This window comes from Melanerpes formicivorus, unplaced genomic scaffold, assembly GCF_026170545.1.
Source record: "Melanerpes formicivorus ecotype bairdi unplaced genomic scaffold, bMelFor1.0.p_v2 SCAF_38, whole genome shotgun sequence".
Classification (NCBI taxonomy): Eukaryota; Metazoa; Chordata; class Aves; order Piciformes; family Picidae; genus Melanerpes; species Melanerpes formicivorus.
Genome location: NW_027142390.1, coordinates 1,547,962 through 1,569,638, shown reverse-complemented (window position 1 = coordinate 1,569,638; position 21,677 = coordinate 1,547,962). Strand labels below are relative to the sequence as shown.

General features: G+C 55.2%; 1 long non-coding RNA gene across 1 annotated transcript in view; it reads left to right on the top strand.

Moving 5' to 3' along the window:
* Positions 1-1,138: 1,138 nt before the first annotated feature.
* Positions 1,139-21,677, top strand: part of LOC137450843 (uncharacterized) — a 36,934-nt gene continuing 16,395 nt past the window's right edge. The window contains exons 1-2 of the long non-coding RNA XR_010989662.1: positions 1,139-1,609; positions 7,144-7,276. This is a non-coding gene — a long non-coding RNA (uncharacterized lncRNA). The remainder of the gene's footprint in view (positions 1,610-7,143; positions 7,277-21,677) is intronic.

The following is a 21,677-nucleotide window of genomic DNA, read 5'->3' as shown; positions in this document are numbered from 1 at the left end:
GGCCACGGGCAGGCTGCTGGCCCTGCCCGCGGGGGAGGCCTTGGCTGCCGGCCCGCCAGCGACACGCCTTGGCCGCCCGCCCGGCCCCGTGCTCCGCACCCCCGCCCCGCACCCCCGCCCCGGGACGGCGCGGGGGGGGCAGCGGGGGGCGGTGCCCTCCCGGTTCATCCTCCCCGGCGCTCCTCGGCTGGGTCGGCGGCCGCGGGGGTGGCTCCGCTCACGTTCCCCTCCGCATGGCCCGGCCGAGGCCCGCCCCACACGCGGCCCGACACGCTGGGGGAGCCCGGCCCTCGCCCGCGGCTCTGCCCGCCCCGTCCCGCCCCGCCGCGCCGCGGGCAGGCTGCGGCCGCGCTCGGGGCTGAGCCCCGCCTGAGCTCCGGCTGCCCAGCGCTGCCCAGCCCTGCCCGGCCCCGCGGCGCTGCCCTGCCCGGCCCCGCGGCGGCGTGTGCGGCTCCGGCCTCGCTGCCCGCCCCGAGCCACCTTGTCCCTCTCCAAGGGCGGAAATTCGTCGCCTCACGCTCCGCCCTCCCCCAGCTTCTGACCGAAACGGGATGAATTTCACACCTGGAGGGGACGGTGGATGTTACAGGGCCGGCTGTGTTTCAGCTGATGCAATGGTATCCTGCCCTGGAAACTCCAGGAAAAGGGTGTAAAAGGGATGATGTTTTCCTTCTTCAGAAGTGATCGAGCCCAGACCATCTGCAGTCGCAAAAAGGGGATCCCCTCGGGGCCTCACGTAGATGAAATCATCAAGCCATAGAATCGTTTTGGTTGGAAAAGACTTTTAAGGCCATCAAGTCCAACCATTCTTTACCAAGCCTGCTTAGCTTTTTGTTTGTTCTGGTAACCCTTTCTGACCCTGACTTGGCAACCCAAGTCTAAAGCACGTCCCTCGGCACCGCATCGCTGTGTCTTTGGCACACCTCCAGGGATGAGGATTCAACCTTTTGGGGCATTCAGCAGACCTCTGCCGGGGCAAGCCGCAGCTTCTCAGAAGCTCATGTTGTCCCCAGGTTGATGGCTCTGTCATTAAGATGGCAAAGCTCACCCTTTCCTCAGCTGTTGGATTTTGGGCTGCAGCCCCATGGCATGGTGATAGTTGGATTTTTCACCCCCCAAAATATCTTTATCATTATATTAGCACAGATCAAAGTTCCCAACCCCACTCCCAGCTTTCCTGGGTGAAAGAACCAATGAAGCTTTTCAGTCATCATCAACTTAAACCAGGGCTTTTCTCATGGAAGTGTTGCACAACCTTTGTGATAGGTCTCCTGGACTTGGACAATCATTCCACGCTGTCCTGCACAGCATCCTCGTCTCTAGATGGGAGAGACATGGATTTGATGGATGGACCACTTGGTGGATGAGGACTTGGCTGGGTGGTTGCACTCAAAGACCTGTGGTCAACAGCTCGATGCCCGAGTGGAAAACAGGAGTGAGCGATGTTCTTCAGGGGCTGGCGATGGCACCAGTGCCAGCTTTGTTTGCAGCATGGACAGTGGGATTGAACGCACCCTTGGCAAGTTTGCTGACAACACCAAGCTGTGTGTGAGGTCGATGTGCTGCAGGGAAGAGAAGCCATCCAGAGGGACCACAGCAGCCTTGAGAGGTAAGCCTGTGTGACCCTCATGAATTCTCCAAGGCCAAGTGCAAGGTCCTGCACGTGGCTTGGGGCAATCCCAAGCACCAATACAGGATGACTTGGAGGTGGTGGTTGATGAGAAGCTCAACATGAGCTGGCAGTGTGTGCTTGCAGCCCAGAAGGCAGCTGTGTTCTGGGCTGATCCCCAGCAGCATGGGCAGTTGGACAAGGGAGGGGATTCTGCCCCTAAGCTGAGACACCACCTGCAGTGCTGGGGCTGGCTCTGAAGTCCACAGCACAGACAGGGACCTGTTGGAGTGGGGCCAGAGGAGGCCACAGCAATGCTGGCAGGGCTGGAAGCCCTCTGCTGTGAGGCCAGGCTGGGAGAGTTGGGGTTGTTCAGCCTGGAGAAGAGAGAGGCTAGAGAGACCTTCTGGTGGCCTTCCAGGGGGCTCCAGGAATGCTGGAGAGGGCCTTTTTACAGGGGCATGCAGCGAGAGGACAGGGGTGATGGCTTTACACTGAGAGAGGGGAGGCGTAGGTTAGATGTGGAAGTTCTTGACCGGGGGGTGCCAAGGCACTGGAGCAGGTTTCTCAGGGAAGTTGTGGAAGTGTTCCCCAAGTTTCTGGAAGTGCTGAAGGCCAGGTTGGACTTTGAGCAACGAAGGGGCATGAGGTTTGCATCTAGATGATCTTCAAGGTCCCCTCCAAGCCAGAGCATTCCATGATTCATGGGAGCAGTAAGAGCAGGGCGGCAGACTAAAGCAGTGTGTGGGTTATTAAGATAAATGTCTGGAAGGAAACTTCAGCGGCAGTGCCTTCTGTGACCTGGGAGACCTCAGTGAGGGGCAGCAGCCCAGGAAGCTCACAGAGAGCGTGACAGCAGCCTGCGGGGGCAGAGTCCACCAGAGAAGGCTTCTGCTTGAGAGGCGATGCTGACGTGACCTCTGCCTGTGCCTGTCTGCTTGCCAAGCAGCTCTGGGCTGGGCCCAGGCCAACTTTACAAAGCAGACCAAGCTGTGGAGTTGCAGGCTGATCAGATAGGTAGCTGAGAGCTGCAGCTGGCCCGGCCTGGGGAGGAGTGGCCACGTTACGCTCTCTGGGCATGATGGTGTGCACGTGAGGCAGAGAGGTGGAGGAGAGCTGGCCCTGAAAGTGCTCAACTCTGGTGACATTTCCAGTCAGTCCTTGTGGCTTTGCAGGAACCAAGCTCAGGCAAGTTGCTGTCATCGATTTGTGGATCCACAGAATGGTTTGTTTTGGAAGGGACCTTAAGGATCATCCAGTTCCAGCCTCCCTGCCACTGGGACACCTGGCATTAGACCAGGTTGCTCCCGGCCTCATCCAGCCTGGCCTGGCTCCTAGGTTTGCAAGGGACAAGGTTTCCCTAGTGCCCCATGGTTCACTCAGCTCTTTGTCAGGAAACAGAAAACAAGTGTTCAATAAAAACTGTGGAATTCAAAGCTGAAGGCTGGGGTTCCTGCAGATGATCTGAGAGTAACCCCACCAAAGTGAAACGTGGGTTCAGGTCATCTGGGGTCTGATTGCCTTTCATGAGGGAGCTGGGGTTGTTCAGCCTGCAGAAAAGGAGGCTGAGGGGAGACCTTCTGGCTCTCTACAGCCTCCTGAAAGGAGGTTGCAGCCATGTGGGGGCTGGCCTCTTCTCCCAATTAACAGGTGATAGGACAAGAGGAAACAGCCTCTGGTTGCACCAGGGGAGGGTTAGCTTGGACGTGAGGACCACGTTTGCCACGGAAGGCTTTGTCAAGCCCTGGAACAGGCTGCCCAGGACAGTGACTGAATCATCATTCCTGGAGGGATTGAAAAGCTGTGGTGCTGAGGGCCATGGTTGAGTGGCGACCTGGCAGTGCTGGGTTAATGGTTGGACTTGGTGATCCAAAAGGCCTCTTCCAACCAAAAGGATTCTGTGATTGATCCTCCAGAATTCCAACAGGGAATCATGCGGAGGAGAACCTTTGTAAGAACCAAGCTGTGGAGAGTTCTAAAGACATTTCATTTCTGAGCTGGAACGTTCCTGGAGGTGTACAGGAAAGGGAGAATGCCAGGAGAGGCCTTGGAGGGTTGTGCAGTGGCAGAGGGTGGAGGCTGCCATGAAGCCTCAGCACGCAGGGCTGTGCTGCCCAGCAGCGGTGCCCGTGCCGCCGGCAGCGCTTACTGGCGAGCGCTGTGTCTGTGCTGAAGGTCTCTCTCCCAAAGCCATGGTAACAGCAGCTGTGCTCTGTGTCTCCCTGGGAGATGAGGTGCCTGCAGAGCATGGCAGGAAGGGATGGATGCCTTTAGACTGCTGCCTGTCACATCTCCTCCTCGATCTGGAAGCAGTTGGTGAGCCAGTGGAAATTGTTCTTGCCACAGTACCACCCAAATGAATGAAGCCTTGGGTGCAGTGGCCCCAACATTCTGCTAAAGCTCCTCTTTAAAGGTAACCTGGATATCAATCTGCATTCCTGGCAGTGGTTTATGTGCTCAGGCTGGCTGTCACCTGCCATGGTGCAGTGACTCCCTATACCTGGGCAGGGACCTAAGAATCTACTGTGGGTCAGCCCCAGGTTGACCTGGAGGTCCATCAAGCAAATCTGTTACAGTGAGAGCCTGATGGAGGAGAGAAAGCTGTGTACAACCATAACAAGATGCAGGCAGCAATCCTCAGTGTCCAGCTGTGATGGATGTTCTTGTTTGGGTGAAGTTGTGTCCTTCAGAAGCCTGCCTGGTGGCCAGCAGCAGCACAGGGTTGATTAAAAACCCTGTGCCCTTTCTGCCGAGCGTGGCTCGCCTCACAGAATAAATCTGGCAGACACTGGGCTCGCTAATGAGTGCAATTAAGCAGTGTGGGGGGGCTTGGGTTTATCAGAGCTTATTGGTAAAAGCAAGGAATATTTTCTGAAGCTGGTTTCGTGGTCATGAAATGATTGCTGGCTCCGTGGAGGAGCGCTGTGCACATCCTCCTCCTGTGTCCTGCCGCCGCAGCGTTTCAGCCTGAAGGAATTCGTTTGTTACTGACCATTGCTTTGTGAACCCTTCACCCCAGGGACCTCTGTGTGGTGGTCTCACTTTGAGAACCTTGCCAGTGGGCCAGAGAAAGTGTACATCAAAGCCAGTGAAAATAGCAGCTGCTTGTTAATAACGCAGTGAGTCACGGGCAGAGAAAAATTATCCATCCTGCTTGACCTGTGGAGTCTGAAAACGCTGCAGCCTCATCCTTGCATTGTCCACAGCACCCCGTGGAAGCTGTAGGAGGAGGCATGTTTCCACAGAGATGTTTTCTTTGATGTGGCTGGTGCTCTGCTCATCAGGAGCAGGGACTGAGGCCGGACCTGAGCACTGTCTGACCTTCTTTAGAGCACTGCACATCGACAAATATCTGCAGGGACTCCTGAAAGAAAGGGCACTGAAAGGAAGTATTTGCTGGAAATGCTGTGCCTGCAGGTTAGGAAGAAGCTATTAGCAGTGAGGCTGGGGAAACACTGGAACAAGTTGCCCAGGGAGGCTGTGGCTGCCCCCTCCCTGGAGGGGTTCAAGGCCAGGTTGGATGAGGCCTTGAGCAGCCTGGGCTGGTGGGAGGTGTCCCTGCCCATGGCAAGGGGTTGGAACTGGATGAGTTTTAAGATCCCTTCCCATGCTGTGATTCTCTGCTAGCTGTTTGTGAATTTGGAGAGGTCATTTTCAAGAGAGAAGGAATCCATGAGACGTTATGCCATCACCTCTGCACAGGAGTTGTGAAACAGGAGTAGCATTACAGAATCACAGAAGTCACAGCAGTCAGTCTATGGACTTACTTTGGGCTGGCAGGCACCTTTAGAGGTCATCTAGCCCAAGCTCCCCTGCACTGAGCAAGGACTTCTTCAACTAGATCAGGTTGCTGAGAGCTCCATCCAGCCTGACCTGGCATGCTGCACTTGGTGGAATGAAGTGCAAACCACCTGTCTGGTAAAATGGTCTGTGGAGGAAGCTGTGAACTCATGGCATGAGCCCAGCCAAGGGCAAGAAGCAAGACAGGAGGCTGGCTTGCAGGTCACAGATTCATCAGAGGGTACAACATGGAGAGAGCTGTTAGCACAAAACTGCTGCTGGGCTGAACAGGTCAGTGTTGAGCTCTGTGGGAAAAGGAGAGGGAGAGAAGCTTCCTGTGAAAGCAAGCAGAGAGACCAGGAGAGGAGCAGGCAGCTGAGTGGCTTGGGTTGTTTCTCAGAGCAAGAAAACTTCATCTAGTGAGAAGCATAAAAGGTTGCAACATCAAAGAGCCAAAGACTGGGAGGGCTTTGGTAAATACCAAGAGCTAAGGCATGCAGGCTTTGAAAGACCAAAGGGAAGGCTGGTGGGGAGGTCCTGAAGGAATCCAGTGAGAGCCTTTGTAGTGATTTAAATGGCTTGAGGTCAAGTCTTCAGCACTTCCTGAAGGACTCCTGGCTGCATGGTGACTGCAGCAGTGGTGGGAGCCAAGATCCAGCAGTCCTGCCTTGGGGAAGGCTTGTGGAGCTGTGCTGAGTGTCAGCCTCTTGCTCCAACAAGAGGGCAGTGGCTGCACTAGGTAGGTCATGCTGAGGACTCTTTGCCCAGGGGATGTTGTGAGATACTTCAGAGTGACTCTTCCTGCAGGGGATAACATGGGGGTGAGAGGAGGCATGAGAGCAGTTAGAGAATCATAGAATCATTGTTTGGGTTGGAAAAGACCTCCAAGACCACTGAGTCCAAGCATCAACCCAACACCACTGGGGTCACTAAACCATGGCCCCAAGTGCCATGGCCAGATGCTTCTTGAACACCTCCAGGCATGGGGACTCCACCACCTCCCTGGGCAGCCTCTGCCAATCCCTGACCACCCTTGCACCAAAGGAATTGTTCCTCATCTCCAACCTAACCCTCCCCTGGTGCAATTTCAGGACATTTCCTCTCCTTCTGTCACCTGAGACTAGGGAGAAGAGGCCAACCCCCACCTCACTGCAGCCTCCTTCCAGGGAGCTGTAGAGAGCAATGAGGTCTCCCCTCAGCCTCCTCTTCTGCAGCCTAAACACCCCCAGCTCCCCAGCCCTGCTGAGCTGGCAAGGTGAGGACTGGCTGTGAGGTGGACCTGAGGTGAAGCTGCCCAAAGCAGCTCCTTCAGCCCGCCTGGCCAAAGGGAGAGTTTGCCAGTTCCATCCCTGACCTCTGCCCTCTCTCCATAATTTAGCAGTTGGATGAGAGCCCTTCTTGCTTGTCTTCACCTCAGCATTTATCTAGCAGCAGGCAGTGATTATCTGAGGGCAGCTCTCTGTGCCTTGACGTCCCTTAATTAAACGATGACATTTGCTAAGCATGGAGAAGGGAAAAGCAGGAGGAAAAATCCCCTGGCTGCATTCTCATTAGCCCACTGGATTCCTGAGGCTTTGGGTGCCATGCAGGAGAGAGGCACACAGGATATTTTTAATGAGCTCCAGCAAAGGTGCCCTTCATGGGAGTTTGTCCCTAATTGTGTGAGCTTTGATCTTGATTTCTTCAAGAGAGAGTTTTGCTGTGAGCTGAGGCAGCGCTGCCAGACCTGAATGCTTTGCTTTCCCTTTGTCCAGTTCCTCAGAGAGGGAAGAAAGTTGCCACTGAAAAATGCTTCCAGGGAATGTTTAACCAGCAGCATCTCCAGGATCTGGGTTGATGGTTGTCCACAGATGGATTCTTCAGGAAGGAGAGATGCTGAGGTGGCAGGTAATGCATGCACTGGGACAGGTGATGTCAAGTGCTGTGTGGGTGAGTGTGGTGTGTGCTCAGCCAGCAGTGTGCAGGGGTGAGGAATCACAGAATGGGTTGGAAGGGACCTTCAAGATCCTCCAGTTCCAACCTCCTGTCATGGGCAGGGACACCTCCCACCAGCCCAGCTTGCTCAGGGCCTCATCCAGGCAAGGGGCAGCCACAGCCTCCCTGGGCAGCCTGTGCCAGTGTCTCCCCACTCACACTCTCAAGAATTTCTTCCTCATTTCCAGTCATAATCTCCCTTCTCCCAGCTCAAAGCCATTGTCCTCATCCTGGCACTCCCAGCCCTTGTCAGAAGTCCCTCCCCAGCTCTCCTGGAGCCCTTCAGGTACTGGGAGGCTGCTCTGAGGTCTCCCTGGAGCCTTCTCATCTCCAGGCTGAACAGCCCCAAGGCTCTCAGCCTGTCTCTATAGGGAGGTTCTCCAACCTCTGATCATCTTTGTGGTCTCCTCTGAACTCTCTCCAACAGTTCCATGTCCTTCTTGTGCTGGGGGCACCAGAACTAGACAGAGTAGTCCAGGTGGGGCCTCCTGAGAACAGAGTAGATAGGAGGGATCACCTCCCTTGCCCTGCTGGTCATGGAAGGTTTGGGAATACACAGAAGGGGGTGAGGAAAGGTTTAGGAATAGCTGCACATGGATGGGGAGTTCTGTGATGCTGCACAACCCCAGCTAATGGCCTGAGACTTCTTGGCCTGCTCACTCCCCTTGGCATTATGCCTCCAGTAAGAGTGGAAACCCCATGGAAGGGGGTCACTTTGGAGAGCCTTGCTGCAGAGCTAGCCCCAGGCCCCAGAAGCCCACTGAGATCTGCTTTTCTAGCACAGTTCATTTTGTGTTTGCCTTATGAGTAAATCAGTCCAAGGAGATGCAACCTGCAGGTAACTGTGGAGCTGCTTTTCAGTTCATCTGGGTGGTTTGCTGCTGGCCAAACCCATCAGATCATAGAAGCTGAAGCAAGGACCCCTGAAAGCATTGCAAGGGCATGGCTTGGCTGGAGCAAGTTGAGTTCTTAGTCAGGAGAGATCATGTCTAGAGGTTTTTCTGTTTCCAGCTGTGGCTTTCCAGCTCAGCTTGCCAGGAATGAAGCTTACTAGAACTAGACTGAGCTCACTCCAGCCGTCACTTCGGAGGGAGCTCAGGCACTTACTCATAGCTGCCTTAAATTAATACTTCTTCATTCACCAGAGCCTTAGATCTGAGGTGTAGCTGGCATCAAGACAATCCTGCAGAGTAATCTATAGGATCAGAACAGCCATACATAGGCTGTGAGGAGACACCTTTGGTGCCCTGCCGTGAGCTCCCTTCTCCAGCACCTTTGGTGCCCTGCCGTGAGCTCCCCTCTCCAGCACCTTTGGTGCCCTGCTGTGAGCTCCCCTCTCCAGCACCTTTGGTGCCCTGCCATGAGCTCCCCTCTCCAGCACCTTTGGTGCCCTGCCATGAGCTCCCCTCTCCAGCACCTTTGGTGCCCTGCTGTGAGCTCCCCTCTCCAGCTCCTTTGGTGCCCTGCCATGAGCTCCCTTCTCCAGCACCTTTGGTGCCCTGCTGTGAGCTCCCCTCTCCAGCACCTTTGGTGCCCTGCCATGAGCTCCCTTCTCCAGCACCTTTGGTGCCCTGCTGTGAGCTCCCCTCTCCAGCACCTTTGGTGCCCTGCCATGAGCTCCCTTTGCCAGCACCTTTGGTGCCCTGCTGTGAGCTCCCCTCTCCAGCACCTTTGGTGCCCTGCCATGAGCTCCCTTCTCCAGCACCTTTGGTGCCCTGCCATGAGCTCCCTTTGCCAGCACCTTTGGTGCCCTGCCATGAGCTCCCCTCTCCAGCACCTTTGGTGCCCTGCCATGAGCTCCCTTCTCCAGCACCTTTGGTGCCCTGCCATGAGCTCCCTTCTCCAGCACCTTTGGTGCCCTGCCATGAGCTCCCTTCTCCAGCACCTTTGGTGCCCTGCCATGAGCTCCCTTCTCCAGCACCTTTGGTGCCCTGCCATGAGCTCCCTTCTCCAGCACCTTTGGTGCCCTGCCATGAGCTCCCTTCTCCAGCACCTTTGGTGCCCTGCCATGAGCTCCCTTCTCCAGCACCTTTGGTGCCCTGCCATGAGCTCCCCTCTCCAGCACCTTTGGTGCCCTGCCATGAGCTCCCTTCTCCAGCACCTTTGGTGCCCTGCCATGAGCTCCCTTCTCCAGCTCCCTTTCATGGAATCACAGAATGCATCAGGTTGGAAGGGACCCTCAAAGGTCATCTTGTCTGACCCCCCCTGCTCTGCAGTCATCAGGGACACCTCCAACTAGACCAGGCTGCTCAGGGCCACATCAAGTCTGACCTTGAATGTCTCCAGGGATGGGGCCTCAGCCACATGCCTGGGCAACCTGTTCCAGTATGTCACCACCCTCATAGTAAAGAACATCCTCCTGATGTCCCACCTAAATCTGCCCTGCTCCAGTTTCAAGCCATTGCCCCTCATCCTGTCCCCACAGGCCCTTCAGAACAGTCCCTCCCCATCCTTCCTGCTGTAGATCCCCTTCAGATCCTGGAATGCAGCTCTAAGGTCTCCCTGGAGCTGAGCAACCCCAACTCTCTCGGCATCATCTTCCCTCAGATGAATGCTGCCAACAGCTCCTTCAGTCTGAAACACTGCAATGCTGAAGTGCACCCAGCTATGCCTCCTCAAGACTTGGTTGCCCTCCCTGAGCCTTGCTGGGCTCAGCTTTGCAGTGAGGCTGCTGTGATGGGCTGTTGTTGTGCACCAAAGGTCTGCCTTTGCTTAGCCCATCGACATCTAGGACGCTTGAGCAACCAGGCACGCCGCTGACTCCTGGCCATTATTGAACTAGGTTGGATTTAATCAGCAGCTGTGGAGAGTACAGCACTGACAGAGCTGCTGGGTGGCTGGAGGTCACAGAGAGGAGGGAATGCCAGCCTGGGCTGCAGGGCTTCCCTGCAGAGAGGGATACAAAAGGCTGAAGAGAAAACAGAAAGAACCAAAACAACTCAGTCCTGAAGCTTCAGAGAGTCACAGAATGGGTTGGGTTGGAAGGGACCTAAAAGCTCATCCAGTTCCAACCCCCTCCCACCAGCCCAGGTTGCTCAGTGCCTCATCCAGCCTGGCCTTGAACACCTCCAGGGAGGGCACATCCACAGCCTCCCTGGGCAGCCTGCTCCAGTGTCTCCTCACCCTCCCTGTACAGAATTTCTTCCTCCTCTCCAGTCTCAGTCTCCCCTCTCCCAGCTCAAAGCCATTTCTCCTCAGCCTGGCACTCCCAGCCCTTGTCAGAAATCCCTCCCCAGCTCTCCTGGAGCCCCTTCAGGTACTGGAAGGCTGCTTTAAGGTTTCCCTGGAGTCCAAAACCCATACTCACAGGGCAATGTAAGGAGGGACATTTTGTGCTGAGTTTCCTTTGCCCTGCCTGAGACTTGTGATTCCTACTCCAATATCTAAGGTCTCCCTGAAGCCTTCTCCAGGCTGAACAGCCCCAGCTCTCCCAGCCTGTCCCCACAGGGGAGGTTCTCAGCCCTCTCATCATCTTTGTGGCCTCTTCTGGACCTGCTCTAATGGTTCCACGTCCTTCTTGTGCTGGGGACAGCAGAACTGGATGCAGTGCTGCAGGTGGGGGCCTCAGGAGAGCAGAGGGGCAGAATCCCCTCCTTTGACCTGCTGGTCCCACTGCTTTGGACGCAGCCCCTGGGATGAAGCTGCAGCAGAGTGCAAGGCAGCTGCTGTGCTGCCCTGTGCCTGCAGATCGCTCAGCATGACTCAGTGGAAAAAGCTCATTTTTATTGGTGTGAGGGAGTGCTGTTCAGGGGCAGGACTTGCTGCTGAGGGTTAACATCCTGCTAGCCAGGTCCAGAGTGAACCTCTGGAGATGCTGTGAAAGCACTTTTGCTCTGGTGTCTTCTGGATGTTTATTTGCTGCCTCCTTTTATTTTCCCCCCTTGCCTGTGCTGTAGCTATCTGCAGATTGCTGCCATGAAATCACCCAGGGAGTCAATCAGTGCCCTGTGAAAAGCACCTAATCAAACAGATAAGTCTTGTGTTTCACCCTTGTCTCTCTCACTCCCACACATGACTTTGCATGTGAATCTTTAAGACCTGTGTGCCCTATATTTTCTCCCTCTAATGCTGCAATTAATCACATTACATAACCAGCCTACTGCTGCTTCTAATTAAATTTGTCAAGGGTGGTGGAAGGGGGGGGGGGGGGGAGAGGGGGGGGAAGGAAGAAAGAACCCTGCATTGAAATAGTAGTGAAGGGTCTCTCTTGAAATGACAATGCCAGGAAGCAGTGAGGGAAGGTTCCCTCCATCCTTCATCCTCCTCTCACCCCCGTGAGCTGCGGCACAGGCCCCGGCTTATGCAACATCCCACGCCGGGGTCTGACTCACGCGCACTTACCTCACTGGGGACAGGCTAAAAATAGGCTTTCATTCTTAACTCTGCACAGCCAGGCTCTGCCTGCCTGCCTTCCAGGAGGAGACCCTGGATGGGATGAAAATAGAGCAAGTTCTGCACTTGGTTTCCTGCCGGAGACGTCTGCGCTGCACCCTCACGCTGGCGGTGCGGCTGGCGGCAGGCACGGCGGAGGGCTGGCTGCAGAGCACGGGGAGAGAGGGCTTGGGCTGATTGATAGGCTCAGGGACTGATGGACTGATAGACTGAGAGGCTCGTGGATTGATAGGCTCATGGATTGGTAGATTGACAGCTTCAGGGATTGACTGTGTGATAGCTTCATGGATTGATAGATTCATGGACTGATACAGTCATGGATTGATAGATTGATAGGTTCATGGATTGATAGGTTCATGGACTGATACAGTCATGGATTGATAGATTGATAGGTTCATGGATTGATAGGTTCATGGACTGATACAGTCATGGATTGATAGATTGATAGGTTCATGGATTGATAGGTTCATGGACTGATACAGTCATGGATTGATAGATTGATAGGTTCATGGATTGATAGGTTCATGGACTGATACAGTCATGGATTGATAGATTGATAGGTTCATGGATTGATAGGTTCATGGACTGATACAGTCATGGATTGATAGATTGATAGGTTCATGGATTGATAGGTTGATAGGTTCACAGATTCACATCCAGCTGCTGGAGCAGGTCCAGAGGAGGTCACAAAGATGATCAGAGGGTTGGACAACCTCCCTATAGAGACAGGCTGAGAGCCTTGGGGCTGTTCAGCCTGGAGAAGAGAAGGCTCCAGGGAGACCTCAGAGCAGCCTTGCAGTACCTGCAGGGCTCCAGGAGAGCTGGGGAGGGACTTTGGACAAGGGCTGGGAGTGCCAGGATGAGGACAGTGGCTTTGAGCTGGGAGAGGGGAGACTGAGTGTGGAGATGAGGAAGAAATTCTTGAGAGTGGGGAGAGACTGGCACAGGGAGGCTGTGGCTGCCCCTTGCCTGGAGGTGTTGGAGTCCAGGCTGGATGAGGCCCTGAGCAATCTGGGCTGGTGGGAGGTGTCTCTGCCCATGGCAGGGGCTTGGAATTAGATGAGCTTCAAGGTCCCTTCCATGTGCTATTTGCCACCTGGTTCCAGCCAGGTTGCCACCAGCAGGAGCTGGGCAGTTGGACATTGGGGAGTGCCATTGTAGGAGCTGTGTTCCAGCAGCTCCTGCAGCTTCAGAAAGGGACTTTTTGTAGGGCTGGACCTGGAATTGTAGTTTCAGCCCATCTTGATGATGATGATGTCAGCTGGGATGAACAAAGCAAAGCAGAGGCTCTCCTTTGGAAGCATGAAGCCAGGGTGGTTGCTGGCCCTGTCAGCCAGCTGGACACACTCTTTGTAGGCTTACCATGATGACAGAGCTCCTTAAACACAAATCCTGGGCTTGAGGAGATCTGTGGCCATTCATTCATTCCAGAGCTAACTTTGCAACCTGTTTGGAAAGCATTAGGCTGGGGTTGTAACAAACAGATCTGCTTCCTAAAGGCCACAGGAAGACTTCTTAGCTTTAACTTTCTGTCCTCCTGGAGGCCACAGGCACTGGCCAGGCAAGGTGTTTGTGGTCTGGTTACTTTGCTTCTGGCATTCCATCCTTGCAGCAGCCCTGAGCTCAGGCCTCATCCTGCATCTGTGGGGCTGGGAGCAGCAGCATCATTCAAGGGCTATATGGATGCTGAATGGCCTGGAGCAGCTCTGTGAGGAGCAAAAGGCTGAGAGCCCTGGGGCTGTTGAGCCTGGAGAAGAGCAGCCCAGAGGGGATCTCAGCAATGCTCAACAAGAGCTAAAGGATGGGGGGCAGGACTCCTCTCGTGGTGCCAAACAACAGGACAAAGGGCAACAGGCACAAACTGGAATGCAGAAGAGGAGAAACTTTGCTGTGAGGGTGCTGAAGGCCTGGAGCAGGCTGCCCAGAGAGGTTGTGGAGTCTCCTGGTGTGGAGAGCTCCCAACCCCCCCATGGCATTGTGCTCCTGGGCAAGCTGCTGTGTGTTCTCCTGCATTAGCAGGGGGGGTGGATTGGATGATCTTTGAGGTCCTTTCCACCCTCTAACATTCTTTGATCCACTGCCTTTATCTTGGTTTTCATCAGAAGAGCAGAGGGCTGCCCTTGCTGGCTGAAGGGATGCACAGTGTGATGCTGGTGTGGCCAGAACGGCCCAGCAAAGAGAGGTGGCTTTGGGAATGGCCATGGCAGAGGATGAGGGCAGCACCTTGTCCCTGCATTGCAGGGTGAAGCTGAGCTTTCTGCAGAACCAGAGTTCAGTGGGATTCTGTGAAGTGAGGTGGCAGGAGGCTCTGATGCCCTGTGGGTGGCTGAGGTGTTCCCCTGGCTGCTGCTAAACTGAAATCACCTGTGTGATGTGATTGCAAATGGCCTGGCAGGAGAGCCCAGGGGAGAGGAAGGAGACTCTGGTTAGCTGTGAGAAGATGATAATAAAAAGGGGGAAGGGAGGAGGGAGAGGAGAGCTGTTTATGGAAGCAAGCTCCTTAGGAAAACCAAACCAAAGCAGTGGGACAGGGATAAGGGGCAGCAACAAGTAAAAGGGCAAGAAGGTGAAACATGCAGGGAGCAAAGCTCAGAGAGCAGAGGACAGAGTGAAGGAGCTGATTTCTGACAGAGATAAAGCAAGGCAGCCTCCTGAGCCTGCACTCCCAGCATGGCCATGCTCCATGTCCTACATCCAGGCAGCAGTGCAGGAAAGGGTGTAGCTGAGGGCTGCTGCTCTGGCAGTGCTGGAGCCTAATTACTACCTCCTGTGATTTGGGACAAGTGGTTCAAGTTTGCATTCTGCCCTGAGAGCCTCTGCTCCCTCTCATAATTTCAAGGCATGGTTTGGAGCTGGGAGAAGGAGATTTCCAAATCACATAAAAGTAAGTTGTGGGCTTTGGAGGTGGGAGAAGAAATGGTCTGAGTGTGTTAGGAGTCAGGCTCTTGGGTTTGTCATTTGCTTAATGCTGTCTGGTGAGAAACATCTTGGCTGTGCCTGTCTGGCCATCACCTGACCACGGGGAAGGGAGGGTTGATGAAGACTCCTTCATGTCTGATTTTTGTACAGACTGTGGGCCAGGTTCTGTGTTCTTCTGTGCTGGTTGTGTTGCTCCATGTCAGGTCCTGTGAAATTCAAACAGCCCAGGGTGTCCTACAGGTGAACTTCTCTTTGTATGAAACCAGCAGCACTGCAGCATCCATAGATCATCTGTGGATAATAATCCACAAGTTGGACATTAGGAACAGATCTCTTTTGCTGCAGGAGTGGTCTGGCACTGGCACAGGCTGCCCAGGGAGGTGGTGGAGTCACCATGCCTGGAGGTGTCTAAGAAATGTGTGGCCATGGCACTCTGGGACATCATTTAGTGGCCATCTCCTGTTGGGTTGATGGTTGGACTGGTTGATACTGGAGAGCTCTTCCCCCTGAAGCAGTTCACAGAATGTTAGGAGTTAGAAGGGGCCTCCAGAGATCATCCAGTCCATCCTCCCTGCCAAAGAGGCTCACCCAGGGCAGGTCACCCAGGAACACATCCAGGTGGGTTTGGAAGCTCTGCAGAGAAGGAGACTCCACAGCCTCTTGGGGCTGCCTGCTCCGGGGCTGCCTGCTCTGGGGCTCCAGCACCCTCACAGTGACAAGGTTCTTCCCTCTGTTCATGTGGCACCTCCTCTGCTCCAGCCTGCAATGAGATAGAAATTGTGGAGGTGAGGCTTCCTGAGAGCTGCAGCCCAGGGCATGCTATCCCATGGAGAAGCCTGGGCCATGCCCCACGAGGTTGGCCATGTCCAAGGCTGGGTGTGGGTTGCCCAGCTCTGTGTGGTAGCCCCGTGGAACTGGGTGATTTTTCTCCCTGAGGATGAGGAGCAATATTCCCTCATTTGTGTTGCACAGCTCCTGCCCTGGAGAGATTCCAAAGCTACCTGGAGATGACACTGGGCAGTCTGCTCTGGGTGACACTGCTTTGGCAGCAGGGTTGGATTAGATGACTCCCAGAAGTTCTTCCAACCCTACCATGCTGGGATTGTGTAAAGGACAGGGGAGAAACCTGGCCTGAGCCTGCACTGGTTTCAGGTTAGAGAGCTCCCAGGCCGTGCTGTGACCTGTGCCTATCCCAGGCACAGTCCCACTCTCTGAGTTTCCTCACAAACAAACAGCATAAACCCAGTGTGGGCAGTCAAGTTCTCAAGCTGGAGAGCCCAGAGCCGTCACTGGGGGTGGTTCTGTGCTGTAACTGCAGGCCAAGAGAGGGAGTTTGAAGTTAATGCAAGGGGGAGAAAAAAAAAGACTGAAATGTAGGAGGGAGAGAAGAGCAGGGAAAAGCTTGGATTTTCTGGATTCACAGAATGGGTTGGGTTGGAAGGGACCTTAAAGCTCATCCAGTTCCAACCTTCCTGCCATGGGCAGGGACACCTCCCACCAGCCCAGGCTGCTCAAGGCCTCATCCAGCCTGGCCTTGAACACCTCCAGGCAGGGGACAGCCACAGCCTCCCTGGGCAGCCTGTGCCAGAGTCTCCCCAGCCTCACCCTCAAGAGTTCCTTCCTCATCTCCACTCTCAGTCTCCCTTCTTCCAGCTCCAAGCCTTTGTCCCTTGTCCTTTCCAGATGCCCCAGGACACAACCCAAGGGGAGCATGCACATGGCACCAGCCCCTGGCTGCTTCTGCCCACCTGGGCTTTTGCAGTTGGGTGGCATCGTGCCAGGGGGATGCAGGCAGTTGTGGGGTGCAAGAGTTCACTGCTTGCTGAAAGAGGACCAAGGCAGCTCTGCTGTGGGCTTCCAGCCCTGCTGGCATTGTGTCACTTGAGACAAAGCACAGCTGGGGCTTTGGAGCCCCTCTGGGCTTGGAGACCTTGCTGAAGCCCTGATGCAGGGTGAGGTGGTTGTGCTCACATGGACACTCTGGAGAGGTCTCTGTGAGCTGCGTGGGCAAAGCCCATCAGATGGGGAAGGCAGAGCAGCTGCCAAGTGGTTAATCTGCTGATGGGGTTGGTGTTTGGCCCTCTCCCATCCCGCTGCTGCAGGGTTCAGAGGATTGTCAGCTGATGGCTTTGTTGTTGTGGCCTGGTTGAGCAACACGCTCAGAAGTTAGCTCCTGGCTGGCTGAGTGAGTTTGCAGCATTACAGCGAGCAGAGATCTTCCTGTAAGCACTAGGGAGGGAAAACAGGCTACTGGGTATGGAGGGGAGGAAATGGGCTACCAGCCCCCCTACAATAGCAGCCAGTGCCCCCCAAACTCTGCTTGTGACCTGAGGGGAATGAGGACATCTCAGGAGCACAGCACAAGTATAACACTGGTCCCTGACACCAGTGTGGTCTTGCTTGCTCTCCTGATGTCATGCTTGAGGCTCTGGAGTTTGTTCTGCTACCAGCAGGGCAAACCAAACCACCCTGGAGCAGGTTTTGCTCCAAACAGCAGAGGAGGTCCTGGGTCGTTTCTGTAGAGCTAGGGCTTGTGTTTGCTCCCCTGGCATTTGGGGTGGGAGGGCTACTGCTGGTTGTCTACAGAGCTGCCCCTTCTTGTCCTTTTACAGTAACCAGATCCTGCCTCACCCCTGTGAAGCTGCTGCTCCACCTGGGAGCTGAGGTCTGACCATGGTGGCCATGATCTGCAGCAGTGTCAGCTGGCAGGGGACAAGCTCTTCCCATCCCAACACTAGGTGGACTGCACAGAATCCAAAGGCCTGATTGATTGGCTTTGGTTTTTCACCTGGGGATTGATGTCTTGCCTGAGCTTGCAGGGCTGCATCTGGCTGAGATGTGGAAGAAGAGTGGTGCTGATTGATACTGATCTGTCTAGGGCTGGTGGTGCCTGGGTCTGAGAGCTCTGCTGGACAGACTCAGGAGAAGCACCCAAAAGCCTTGCTGCTAGCAGTGAAATGCTGGAATGTGTGGTAGGAGGGGATTAAAGAGCCACCTTTCACTGAGATCTGAGATGTGAATCCTGGGGGCTGAGCCACCCCAGCACTCCACAGTTCTCATAGTTAGGAGCTTCATCTGGGCTGGGGGGGGGAAATGATTTTTGCCTTCCTCACTTGGGACAGTTGTGTTTAGATGACAGTGCAAAGCTGCTCCAGGCAGCATCTCCTGCTCACTGAGCATCACACCCAAAGCATGGAAGCCTGAGCTGGAATCTCTAACTCCCCTCCCTGAAGTGCTTCTCCCCTCTGAAGAGTGAATTGGAAGCTCTTGCCGAGGGAGGAGCACGCTGAGAGATTGTAAATTAACTGCTGGAGTCTCCTCCTGATGAGCTCTAACTTCAGCCCACGTCTCCAAGCCTTCCTGTCTCAAAGAGCAACTTCTCCCACTTGCTTGACTTTTGTCCCTGGAAGGAGGAGGTTTGTTGTGCGTCAGGTGACGGAGATGAGGCTCGGGAGCGCTTCACTCCTGCGTGCCGATGGGAGTGTGAGCTCTGTGGGCATTTCCCTCCTGGCCCTGCCACGGGACTGCCCCTGCCTGGCTCTGGCAGCGCAGGTGTTGGAGCCTTGAGTGTTGCTGTCTGGTTTCTCCCGGTTCCCTGCGGCTCCCCGGGCGCTGTGGGGGGCAAGGGCTGGCTGGCACTGGCTGCTTGCTCAGCCGTTGTGATTCAGCTGTTGATGCTGCAGTTAAATCACCTGTAATACCTTACTGAGCTGCTGCCTGTGATTAAAGAGAAACCTCTCTCAAGGAGATGGCTCTTCACAGAATGGTAGGGGTTGGAAGGCACCTCTGGAGATCATCCAGTCCAACCCCCCTGCCAAAACAGGGTCACCTAGGACAGCTCACACAGGAACACATCCAGGTGGGTCTTGAAAGCCTCCAGAGAAAGAGACTCCACAGCCTCTCCGGGCAGCCTGCTCCAGGCCTCCAGCACCCTCACAGCTGAGGTGGAACCGGCTCTGTTCCAGTTTGTACCTGTTGGTCCTTCTCTTATCACTGGGTACCACCAAAAGAGCCTGGCCCCTTCTTCTTGCCCCCCACCCCTCAGGTCTTTAGAGATACTGATCAGGTCCCCTCTCAGCCTTCTCTTCTCCAGGCTAAACAGCCCCAGGGCTCTCGGTCTTTCTTCATAGCAGAGATGTCCAAGTCCCTTCATCATCACCATCATCATCACCACAGCCTCCCCTGCACTCTCTCTGGCAGATCCCTGCCGCTCTGCAAGCGGGGAGCCCAGAGCTGGGCACAGGATTCCAGCGTGTGCTGCTCTTCAAAGCAGCCCAGCAGGACGTGCGCAAAGGAAGAACTTGCGTGGTCCCAGCACCTCAGAAGCTGGCTCTGAGGACCTGTGTGCAGGCAGCTGGGCGGGAGGGAGCCAGCTGGGTTCAGGCTCCTGCAGGAAAGCTGGCGTGGCTCTGTCGGAAGTCATCTGGTGAGGGTGCAGAGCATGAATCAGTCTGGATTGCTCTGCTGCTTTCCCAGCCAGAGTCTTCCAGCAAATGTCTGCTTTTGCATCAGAGCAGCTGCTGCCCTTTCTGCCAGTTTCTAACACTTGTGGTTGCCGGCTTGGCTTTCATGCCTCCTTCCACCCAGGCTAAACAAATCCCAGCCCTGCTCGGGGCTGGAGATGAAAGCGGGGCGTGGGGCGGCGCGTGGGGGGCGCGGGGTGGTGCGTGGGGGGCGTGGGGCAGCACGTGGGGGGCACGGGGCACAGGGCAGCACGTGGGGAGCACGGTGTGGTGCGTGGGGGGCACGGGGCGGCGCGTGGGGAGCACAGGGCAGTGTGTGGGGAGTGCGGGGTGCGTGGGGCCGCGGCCAGGCGGAGCTCTCCTGAAGCACCCGAGAGCCACGCTGCACCTTCCCTGCTCCCCATCCCCAGCTCCCAGCCTTTAGCTGTGCCTTGCAATGGGAGTGGGAATGCAAAGTCATCCTGCTGGACCTCAGCAAGGCCTTTGACACCGTCCCCCATAGCAAACTCCTGGCCAAGCTGTCAGCCCCTGGCTTGGATGGGAGCACACTGCGATGGGTTAGGAACTGGCTGGAGGCCGAGCCCAGAGAGTGGTGGTGAATGGTGCCACATCCAGCTGGCAGCCAGTCAGTAGTGGAGTCCCCCAGGGATCAGTGCTGGGCCCCATCCTCTTTAAAAGGCAGAAAGGGACCTGGGGGTGCTGGTTGATGGTAGGCTGAACATGAGCCTGCAGTGTGCCCAGGCAGCCAAGAGGGCCAATGGCATCCTGGCCTGCATCAGGAACAGTGTGGCCAGCAGGAGCAGGGAGGTCATTCTGCCCCTGTACACTGCACTGGTTAGGCCACACCTTGAGTCCTGTGTCCAGTTCTGGGCCCCTCAGTTTAGGAAGGAGGTTGAGCTTCTGGAAGGTGTCCAGAGAAGGGCAACAAAGTTGGGGAGGGGTTTGGAACACAGCCCTGTGAGGAGAGGCTGAGGGAGCTGGGGTTGCTTAGCCTGGAGAAGAGGAGACTCAGGGGTGACCTTATTGCTGTCTACAACTACCTGAAGGGAGGTTGTAGACAGGCAGAGGTTGGTCTCTTCTCCCAGGCAGCCAGCACCAGAACAAGAGGACACAGTCTCAGGCTGTGCCAGGGGAGGTTCAGGCTGGAGGTCAGGAAGAAGTTTTACACAGAGAGAGTGATTGCCCATTGGAATGGGCTGCCTGGGGAGGTGGTGGAGTCACCATCAGTGGAGGTGTTCAGGAGGAGACTTGATAGGGTGCTTGGTGCCATGGGTTAGTTGATTAGGTGGTGTTGGGTGATAGGTTGGACTTGATGATCTTGAAGGTCTCTTCCAACCTGGTTTATTCTATTCTATTCTATTCTATTCTGAATGAGAAGGGTCAGCCCCTGGCGCAGGCTGCCTGGGGAGGTGGTGCTGGAGTCGCTGTCCCTGGAGGTGTTCAGTCAAGGCATGGCCGTGGTGCTTGGGGACACGCTTTAGTGGCCATGGTGGTGTCAGGCTGCTGGTTGGACTGCATAATCCTGCAGATCTTTTCCAAACCAAACAGTTCTATGTGGCTCTACAAAATAAGGATGTGGGCTGGCTCTGTGGCATGAGCATTAAGTGGCAGAGCTGTGGTTTTCCTGGGAAAAACATTCCTTGCTCCTGTGCTTTGACATCTCCCAGAGGCTGGACTCTCAGAGGTCTTCTGGTCAGAGAATCAGAGAATGGTTTGAGTTGGAAGGAACCTTAAAGATCACCTAGTTCCAAACCCCCTTCCCTGGACAGGAACTGCTCCTACTAGACCAGGGAGCTCAAGACCTCATCACACCTGGCTTTGAACACTCCCAGGCTTGGAGCCTCCACAGCTTCTCTGGACAACCTGTTCCAGTGCCTCACCACCCTCATGGGGAGGGAATTTCTTCCTAGTGTCCAATCTAACTCCAGCTTCTTCCAGTTTGAAGCCACTACCCCTCCTCCTGTCACTCCACGCCTCTGTCCCTCTCCAGCTCTCCTGTAGCCCCCTTCAAACACTGAGATCTTGCATTTGTGCCCGATCCAGGGAGCAGGAAGCAGTTCAGTCTCTGAGTAGTAAATGTTTCAGAGAGTGTCTGTAGTGAAGACAGTGTGGCACTGAGAGGCAGGATCCTGAGCAGTGACTTGGGAAAGGTCAGGATGGTGGCAGAGCAGATCCAGAAACTGAGATGAGGAGCTGCAGGGAGGAGGAACTCTGATCACCAAGAGCTTCTCCCTTCCCTAGGAGGAGGAGTAATGTGGGAGCTCTTCCTAGCTGCATTCCTGTGAGCTGCTTGTACTTCAGTGATACTCAGCACTTGCAGATCTTTTCCTCCAGGAATGGGTTTTCTCCTCTGTGTAAGGCCCTTGAGTGGGTTAAGAGGGGAAGAGTGAAGGTCTCCCAACTGGTGCTGCTAGAGATTTAATTTGCCTTCATATCCTGGGCTGATCCCAAGTCAGAGCCAGTGTGGAGGTGCTGGCTGACTCCAGGGGTGCTTGCAGCTGCCTGGAAGGGCACGAAGAAGGACATATGAGGAAGGGCAG